Source organism: Armigeres subalbatus, chromosome 2 (assembly GCF_024139115.2).
Source record: "Armigeres subalbatus isolate Guangzhou_Male chromosome 2, GZ_Asu_2, whole genome shotgun sequence".
In the NCBI taxonomy this organism is placed as follows: Eukaryota; Metazoa; Arthropoda; class Insecta; order Diptera; family Culicidae; genus Armigeres; species Armigeres subalbatus.
This window is the reverse complement of record NC_085140.1, coordinates 314,341,367-314,352,388: the sequence shown is the minus strand read 5'-3', so window position 1 is coordinate 314,352,388 and position 11,022 is coordinate 314,341,367. Positions and strand designations below refer to the sequence as shown.

The window sequence follows — 11,022 nt, the reverse complement described above, 5'->3', positions numbered from 1 at the left end:
AACCAATCCAAACCAATCCAAACCAATCCAAACCAATCCAACCAATCCAAACCAATCCAAACCAACCAAACCAACCAATCAATCCAACCAACCAAACCAATCCAAACCAACCAAACCAATCCAAACCAATCCAAACCAATCCAAACCAATCCAAACCAATCCAAATCCAATCCAAACCAATCCCAAACCAATCCAAACCAATCCAAACCAATCCAAACCAACCAAACCAATCCAAACCAAATCCAAACCAATCCAACCAATCCAACCAATCCAAACCAATCCAAACCAATCCAAACCAACCAAACCAACCAAACCAATCCAAACCAACCAAACCAACCAAACCAATCCCAAACCAACCAAACCAATCCCAAACCAATCCAAACCAACCAAACCAATCCAAACCAATCCAAACCAATCCAAACCAATCCAAACCAATCCAAACCAATCCAAACCAATCCAAACCAACCAAACCAATCCAAACCAACCAAACCAACCAAACCAATCCAAACCAATCCAAACCAACCAAACCAATCCAAACCAACCAAACCAATCCAACCAACCAAACCAATCCAAACCAATCCAACCAACCAAACCAATCCAAACCAATCCAAACCAACCAAACCAACCAAACCAATCCAACCAATCCAAACCAACCAAACCAACCAAACCAATCCAAACCAATCCAAACCCAAATCCAATCCAACCAACCAAACCAACCAAACCAATCCAAACCAATCCAAACCAATCCAAACCAATCCAAACCAATCCCAACCAATCCAAACCAACCAAACCAATCCAAACCAATCCAAATCCAACCAAACCAATCCAAACCAATCCAAACCAATCCAAACCAATCCAAACCAATCCAAACCAATCCAAACCAACCAAACCAATCCAAACCAATCCAAACCAATCCAAACCAATCCAAACCAACCAAACCAATCCAAACCAATCCAAACCAACCAAACCAACCAAACCAACCAAACCAATCCAAACCAACCCAAACCAATCCAAACCAACCAAACCAATCCAACCAATCCAAACCAACCAAACCAATCCAAACCAACCAAACCAATCCAAACCAATCCAAACCAATCCAAATCCAATCCAACCAATCCAACCAACACAATCCCAATCCAATCCAAACCAATCCAACCAACAACCAATACAAACCAATCCAAACCAACCTAATCCAATCCCAATCCAATCCAAACCAATCCAAACCAATCCAAACCAATCCAAACAAAATCCAACCAATCCAAACCAATCCAAACCAATCCAAACACAACCAAACCAACCAAACCAATCCAAACCAATCCCAAACCAACCCAAATACAATCCAAACCAATCCAAACCAATCCAAACCAACCAAACCAATCCAAACCAATCCAAACCAATCCAAACCAACTCTAAACCAATCCAAACCAATCCAAACCAAACCAAACCAACCAAACCAATCCAAACCAATCCAAACCAACCAAACCAACCAAACCAACCAAATCCAATCCGCTCCAATCCAAACACAATCCCCTAATCCAATCCAAACCAATCCAAACCAACCAAACCAACACAAACCAATCCAAACCAATCCCTAACCAATCCCAATCCAATCCAAACCAATCCAAACCAACCAATCCCAAACCAATCCAACAAAACCAAACCAATCCAAACCAATCCAAACCAATCCAAACCAATCCAAACACAATCCAAACCAATCCAACCAATCCAACCAATCCAAACAATCCCAACCAATCCAAACCAATCCAACCAATCCAAACCAATACAAGTCCAATCCAAACCAACCAACCAAATCCACCAAACCAATCCAAACCAATCCAAACCAATCCAAAATCCAATCCAAACACAATCCCAAACCAATCCAAACCAATCCAAACCAATCCAAACCAATCCAAACCAATCCAAACCAATCCAAACCAATCCAAACCAATCCAAACCAATCCAAACCAACCAAACCAATCCAAACCAATCCAAATCCAATCCAAACCAACCAATCCAACCAAACCAATCCAAACCAATCCAAACCAATCCAAACCAATCCAAACCAACCAAACCAATCCAAACCAATCCAAACCAACCAAACCAATCCAAACCAACCAAACCAATCCAAACCAACCAAACCAACCAAACCAATCCAAACCAATCCAAACCAATCCAAACCAACCAAACCAATCCAAACCAATCCAAACCAATCCAAACCAATCCAAACCAATCCAAACCAACCAAACCAACCAAACCAATCCAAACCAATCCAAACCAATCCAAACCAATCCAAACCAATCCAAACCAATCCAAACCAATCCAAACCAATCCAAACCAACCAAACCAATCCAAACCAATCCAAACCAATCCAAACCAATCCAAATCCAACCAAATCCAATCCCAAACCAATCCCAAACCAATCCCAAACCAATCCAAACCAATCCCAAACCAATCCAAACCAATCCCAAACCAATCCAAACCAATCCAAACCAATCCAAACCAACCAAACCAAATCCAATCCAAACCAATCCAAACCAACCAAACCAATCCAAACCAATCCAAACCAATCCAAACCAACCAAACCAACCAAACCAATCCAAACCAACCAAACCAATCCAAACCAATCCAAACCAATCCAAACCAACCAAACCAATCCAAACCAATCCAAACCAACCAAACCAATCCAAACCAACCAAACCAATCCAAACCAATCCAAACCAATCCAAACCAACCAAACCAACCAAACCAACCAAACCAATCCAACCAACCAACCAATCCAAACCAATCCAAACCAACCAAACCAATCCAAACCAATCCAAACCAACCAAACCAATCCAAACCAATCCAAACCAATCCAAACCAATCCAAACCAATCCAACCAAATCCAAATCCAAACCAATCCAAACCAATCCCAAACCAATCCAAACCAATCCCAAACCAATCCAAACCAATCCAAACCAATCCAAACCAATCCAAACCAATCCAAACCAATCCAAACCAACCAAACCAATCCAAACCAACCAAACCAATCCAAACCAATCCAAACCAATCCAAACCAATCCAAACCAACCCAAACCAATCCAAACCAATCCAAACCAATCCAAACCAACCAAACCAATCCAAACCAACCAAACCAATCCAAACCAATCCAAACCAACCAAACCAATCCAAACCAACCAAACCAATCCAAACCAACCAAACCAATCCAAACCAATCCAAACCAATCCAACCAACCAAACCAATCCAAACCAATCCAACCCAATCCAAACCAATCCAAACCAATCCAAGTCCAATCCAACCAAGTCCAATCCAACCAATCCAAACCAATCCAACCAATCCAAACCAACCAAACCAATCCAAACCAATCCAAACCAATCCAAACCAATCCAAACCAATCCAAACCAATCCAAACCAATCCAAACCAACCACAACCAATCCAAACCAATCCAAACCAATCCAAACCAAACCAATCCAAACCAATCCAACCAATCCAAACCAACCAAACCAATCCAAACCAATCCAAACCAATCCAACCAATCCAAACCAATCCAAACCAATCCAAACCAATCCAAACCAATCCAAACCAATCCAAACCAACCAAACCAATCCAATCCAAACCAATCCAAACCAATCCAAACCAATCCAAACCAATCCAACCAATCCAAACCAATCCAAACCAATCCAAACCAATCCAAACCAATCCAAACCAATCCAAACCAATCCAAACCAATCCAAACCAATCCAAACCAATCCAAACCAACCAAACCAATCCAAACCAACCAAACCAATCCAAACCAACCAAACCAAACCAACCAAACCAATCCAAACCAATCCAAACCAATCCAAACCAATCCAAACCAATCCAAACCAACCAAACCAAACCAACCAAACCAACCATCCAAATCCAAACCAATCCAAATCCAATCCAAACCATCCCAAACCAATCCAAACCAATCCAAACCAATCCAACCAATCCAAACCAATCCAAACCAACCAAACCAATCCAAACCAACCAAACCAATCCAAACCAACCAAACCAATCCAAACCAATCCAAACCAACCAAACCAACCAAACCAATCCAAACCAAACCAAACCAACCAAACCAATCCAAACCAATCCAAACCAATCCAAACCAACCAAACCAATCCAAACCAATCCAAACCAAACCAACCAAACCAACCAATCCAAACCAACCAATCCAAACCAATATCCAAACCAATCCAAACCAATCCAACCAATCCAAACCAATCCAAACCAATCCAAACCAATCCAAACCAACCAAACCAATCCAACCAACCAAACCAATCCAAACCAATCCAAACCAAACCAATCCAAACCAACCAAACCAATCCAAACCAATCCAAACCAATCCAAACCAATCCAAACCAATCCAAACCAACCAAACCCAATCCAACCAACCAAACCAATCCAAACCAATCCAAACCAACCAAACCAATCCAAACCAATCCAAACCAATCCAACCAATCCAAACCAATCCAAACCAATCCAAACCAATCCAAACCAATCCAAACCAATCCAAACCAATCCAAACCAACCAAACCAACCAAATCCAACCAACCAACCAATCCAAACCAACCCAAACCAATCCAAACCAATCCAAACCAATCCAAACCAATCCAAACCAATCCAAACCAATCCAAACCAATCCAAACCAATCCAAACCAATCCAAACCAACCAAACCAATCCAACCAACCAAACCAAACCAATCCAAACCAACCAAACCAATCCAAACCAACCAAACCAATCCAAACCAATCCAAACCAACCAAACCAATCCAAACCAACCAAACCAACCAAACCAATCCAAACCAATCCAAACCAACCAAACCAACCAAACCAATCCAAACCAACCAACCAATCCAACCAATCCAAACCAATCCAAACCAATCCAAACCAATCCAAACCAATCCAAACCAATCCAAACCAATCCAAACCAACCAAACCAATCCAACCAATCCAAACCAATCCAAACCAATCCAAACCAATCCAAACCAATCCAAACCAATCCAAACCAACCAAACCAACCAAACCAATCCAAACCAATCCAAACCAACCAAACCAATCCAAACCAATCCAAACCAATCCCAAACCAATCCAAACCAATCCAAACCAATCCAAACCAACCAAACCAATCCAAACCAATCCAAACCAATCCAAACCAACCAAACCAATCCAAACCAATCCAAACCAACCAAACCAATCCAAACCAATCCAAACCAATCCAACCAACCAAACCAATCCAAACCAACCAAACCAATCCAACCAAATCCAAACCAATCCAACCAAACCAACCAAACCAACCAACCAAACCAATCCAAACCAATCCAAACCAATCCAAACCAATCCAAACCAATCCAAACCAATCCAAACCAATCCAAACCAATCCAAACCAATCCAAACCAACCAAACCAATCCAAACCAATCCAAACCAACCAAACCAATCCAAACCAATCCAAACCAATCCAAACCAATCCAAACCAATCCAAACCAATCCAAACCAATCCAAACCAATCCAAACCAATCCAAACCAATCCAAACCAATCCCAAACCAAACCAACCAAACCAACCAACCCAATCCAAACCAATCCCAATCCAATCCAAACCAATCCAAGTCCAACCAAACCAACCAAACCAATCCAAACCAATCCAAACCAATCCAAACCAATCCAAACCAATCCAAACCAACCAAACCAACCAAACCAATCCAAACCAATCCAAACCAATCCAAACCAATCCAAACCAACCAAACCAATCCAAACCAATCCAAACCAACCAAACCAATCCAAACCAATCCAAACCAATCCAACCAATCCAAACCAATCCAAACCAATCCAAACCAACCAAACCAATCCAAACCAAACCAACCAAACCAATCCAAACCAATCCAACCAATCCAAACCAATCCAAACCAATCCAAACCAATCCCAACCAATCCAAGTCCAATCCCAAGTCCAATCCAAGTCCAATCCCAAACCAATCCAAACCAATCCAAACCAATCCAAACCAATCCAAACCAATCCAAACCAATCCCAAACCAATCCAAACCAATCCAAACCAACCAAACCAATCCAAACCAATCCAAACCAAACCAATCCAAACCAATCCAAACCAATCCAAACCAATCCAAACCAATCCAACTCAATCCAAACCAATCCAAACCAATCCAAACCAATCCAAGTCCAATCCAAGTCCAATCCAAGTCCAATCCAAACCAATCCAAACCAATCCAAACCAATCCAAACCAATCCAAACCAAACCAAACCAATCCAAACCAATCCAACCAATCCAAACCAATCCAAACCAATCCAAACCAACCAAACCAATCCAAACCAATCCAAACCAATCCAAACCAATCCAAACCAATCCAAACCAATCCAAACCAATCCAAACCAAACCAATCCAAACCAATCCAACCAATCCAAACCAATCCAACTCAATCCAAACCAATCCAAACCAATCCAAACCAATCCAAGTCCAATCCAAGTCCAATCCAAGTCCAATCCAAGTCCAATCCAAACCAATCCAAACCAATCCAAACCAATCCAAACCAATCCAAACCAATCCACATCCAATCCAAACCAATCCAAACCAATCCAAACCAATCCAAACCAATCCAAACCAACCAAACCAATCCAAACCAATCCAAACCAATCCAAACCAACCAATCCAACCAACCAAACCAATCCAAACCAATCCAAACCAATCCAAATCCAACCAAACCAATCCAAACCAATCCAAACCAATCCAAACCAATCCAAACCAACCAATCCAAACCAATCCAAACCAATCCAAACCAACCAAACCAATCCAAACCAACCAAACCAATCCAAACCAATCCAAACCAATCCAAACCAATCCAAACCAACCAAACCAATCCAAACCAATCCAAACCAAACCAAACCAATCCAAACCAATCCAAACCAATCCAAACCAATCCAAACCAACCAAACCAATCCAACCAAATCCAAACCAATCCAAACCAATCCAAACCAATCCAAACCAATCCAAACCAATCCAAACCAATCCAAACCAATCCAAACCAACCAAACCAATCCAAACCAATCCCAAACCAATCCAAATCCAAACCAATCCAAACCAATCCAAACCAACCAAACCAATCCAAACCAATCCCAAACCAATCCAAACCAATCCAAACCAATCCAAACCAATCCAAACCAATCCAAACCAACCAAATCCAACCAAACCAATCCAAACCAATCCAAACCAATCCAAACCAACCAAATCCAATCCAAACCAATCCAACCAATCCAAACCAATCCAAACCAATCCAAACCAATCCAAACCAATCCAACCAATCCAAACCAATCCAACCAATCCAAACCAACCAAACCAATCCAAATCCAATCCAAATCCAATCCAAATCCAATCCAAATCCAATCCAAATCCAATCCAAATCCAATCCAAATCCAATCTAAATCCAATCCAAATCCAATCAAAATCCAATCGAATCCAATTCAAATCCAATCCAAATCCAATTCAAATTCAATTCAAGTCCAATCCAAATCCAATCTAAATCCAATCCAAATCCAATCTAAATCCAATCCGAATCCATTCCAAATACAATCCAAATTCAATTCAAATTCAATCCAAATCCAATCCAAATCCAATCCCAGTCCAATTCAAATTCAATCCAAATTTAATCCAAATTCAATCCAAATCCAATGCAAATCCAATCCAAATCCGATCCAAATCCAATCCAAATCTTATCCAAATCCAATCCAAATTAAATCCATTCTGAATATAATAAAATATTGCTGAGATTTTGGCAAATACAGTTATGAATCAATTCATTCTTATGATTTGATCTATCTTTATCCACTTTGCAAAACAAAAATGCATATAACTAGGTAGTTCGCAAGCAATATGGGATTCTGCCAGATGAGTCGCATATCCAACAAGATTGGGAACCTCTGGTGTAGACAATATTAAAAATCGAAAATAAGCATTTTCCATGAAATAAGTATTATTGAAGGCTTTATGTTTCCTCCAAAATTGAGCTTGAAAGCCCAATGCGCCACTCAAATTAGTTATTTTTTGCTAGACAAAACGACTCATGTTTCCATCTTACGGTGTACCATGCGTCTCCACACTTTATCCTCTTCGAAATGAGTATACGAAAAACTCCGTTTTTGAATTGCAATAATTCATGACAATTTGCTCACATTACTGCAAACTATTTATTTCGAAGTACATTTATGGTTCCTTGTGGGTGCCAATAATGCCAGCTCATTGAACACAGCATAATTTTGTCTTAACATACAAATTTCACCCGGCCTATCCGACACACGTTATGATCTCTCGCGCTCTCAAACTATGCTACGTTGAGCTTCTAGCGCGCGGTGGCGGCGACGCCCGCCTCATAGAAGCGGTAAACTATCCGTAACACAGCACTTCATCCAGTAGTGGTGGGAAGGTAACATTACCAGCACTAGGAGCAGCTTCAGCTGCTGACAAGAAGCTTCTCTCTTACCATGTCCTCAATACATGTCTACACTCACGATACCGCCAAGCAAATGTGCGAGAGCAGTCGCCGCCGTCGCCGCAGTCGACAGCTTGTGGGGGAATGCGTAGCATGAAACTTGTTTCCATTCCAGAACATAGTGACATCGCCGTTTCGTCGTCGTCGTCATCGTTGCTGGTCGGCCGTACCCACACCGCACTCAAAGCCCAGGCACCAAGGATTAGGGTGCTCCTTCGTAGATTGCACAACGCACGCGAAACATGCCGCGCGCGCTTCACAATCAGTAGGTAGACCATTTTCCCGGAGAGCGGGAGCGAAGGAAACCAGTGTGGAAAGCCGAAACAAAACAAAAACAAAAGCCCGATGGTCCTCGGGTCGCGTTGGTGTGCGTTTGCCGAGTGGCGCCCGAAGCCGAATGCAGGAGGAGGTGCGCACAGGCACCTTTGCGTCGCAACATAGGAAAAGCCGCAATAATGAGAGCGTGAGAGCATCGGAGAGAGCATGCACCGCGGGTGTGTGAGAGACTTGGTATCATGAGTCTCGCGGTACCGGTCGGATCGAACGGCGATATATGTTGAGGGGTTTTCTATGAATGGATTTTCCTTTCGAAGAGAGCGCGAGAAAGATCGCTTCAGAGGGATGAATGCCTGTGTGTGTGATCGTCGGTGGGCGAAGGAGATTTCGGGTTGTTGTGCGGGTTGACGACGGCCGACGCCTGCATGGGTATGCTCTCAGCCACCGCCGCACGACCAACGCAGGCTAGTGTCGGTTTATACGCGAAGCCGGCTGGAAGCTATATCAGTTTTTATGTTGAACACACTCTCCTTCATTTTTTGATTAGTCAAAGAATCCTCCTTATGGTTTTTGGTGTAGATTTCGGTGTTATTTCTTTGTTTTAATGCTGTTTAATAAAACTGGTGCAAATCCTTGCAGGCGGAGTTAGTTACGTCAATCCTGCTTATAGCCAGTTGATCTACAATTTGTTTGTGAAGCATAAGAACGTAGTTCGTCCACCTACACAAGTAATCGCTGTGAAGCACGTTTTTCATAGTTACGTCGCATAAGGACTTCCGAAGCGGAAGCAGTGATTCACGATAGTGCCCTGATTACTTTGAATATGTTCTCATCGTTATGTTATCGTACGGAAAGAAGCAATATTTCGATAGTTTGTTAAATTTGTGACTGATCGAAAACACCAAACAGTGATAACCCATAAAATACTCATTCATAAGAATTCAAACCGGTGCAGTAGCAGTGGAACGAGTGCCCGAAATGGTGCATATAAAGTGAACGAGTTCTCATAAACTCAATTTTTTATCAGTTTGGTTTGTAATTAATGCAAACGAAGAAAGAAGCCCCAGTTGTGATAATCGAATGTCATTGACCAAACGGGATACCGTTTACGGATGAGTCCGGCGACGCACAGATATGTCGTTTGAGGAAGATACTAACCCCCGTTTCGGTCCCCGCGACCGCATATAGCGTTGACTGTCGTAAAGCTCACGTGAAACTCGACGTAGACAGCAGCAGCAGCAGTAGCAACACCAGCGGCGGTAAAACATCACCCAGCAGATACGCGCAATTTCAAAGTGCCGCTGGCTCGACTGCCAACCCCAACAACGAATAACAATACTTCGCTTTGCTACCCGTTTTTGATACTCCAGTTTTCCGCAAGTTTACTCATCAATTACACACAACGATTAACAAGTTCTAACAAGCCGCCAAACGTTAATTCGCATTACCTACCAGACAACGATTGCTGTTCAAGTGCTTCTTTTCTAAAATACCAATTTTTACAACTTTTAACCGTCACTTTACAAGCAACTTAAAGGTAGTTACTTCAAGAAAAATATTATTCAAACAAAACAAAATCGCTTCGAATAGTTCGCTAGCAAACTACGGAAAAGTTTTTTCTACACTCTTAACAACCATAAGAATCGAAGAAGTGTCTTATTTACAAAGTAGTAAAAAGTAGTCCAAAACCTAAAGATATAAGAAGAGTTTATAAATTCTAGCATAAGTGATAAAAGAACAGAGTGAAACAAAAAAAAACGAAGAAACAAGTGCGTATGTGTGAACGGAAGTCGTCTCGAGAAAATCGTTTGGAAAAAAGTGCGATTTGAATTCAGCAAAACGTGTAAAGTGCCACAACTCTGACAAACACGAAGAAGCAATCAAAATATGAACAAACTATGTCGACACTAGTTTGCAATTAACTAAACTTAGTTTTCGGAGACGAGATAGTGAAGGAAAAAAAGTTCGTCCAGCGACCAGCATTCGATCCCGATTGGACCGGTTGCAAGTGACAAGCCCGTGTCGGACGTTGAAGGAGGAAAAAATCGTCGTCCATCCAGTAGCGGATCACAGCGGAAGATATAAATTCATCTCTTGTTATTTTTTTATGGTAAGTGCCTTGACATCGCATCTTTCAGTGCGGGGTTTCTTTTTTTTGCGACTCCCATCTGGCTAGGATTAATGGGGAAACGACCAAAGCAGGTTGGGGGATGCGGCCGTGGGA

General features: G+C 41.8%; 1 protein-coding gene across 1 annotated transcript in view; it reads left to right on the top strand.

Annotated features, from left to right (window-relative positions):
* Positions 1-9,357: 9,357 nt before the first annotated feature.
* The window catches only part of LOC134212628 (chorion transcription factor Cf2-like), a 175,729-nt gene continuing 174,064 nt past the window's right edge, over positions 9,358-11,022 (top strand). The window contains exon 1 of the mRNA XM_062690642.1: positions 9,358-10,908. The gene's annotated coding sequence lies outside the window, so the exon portion shown is untranslated. The remainder of the gene's footprint in view (positions 10,909-11,022) is intronic.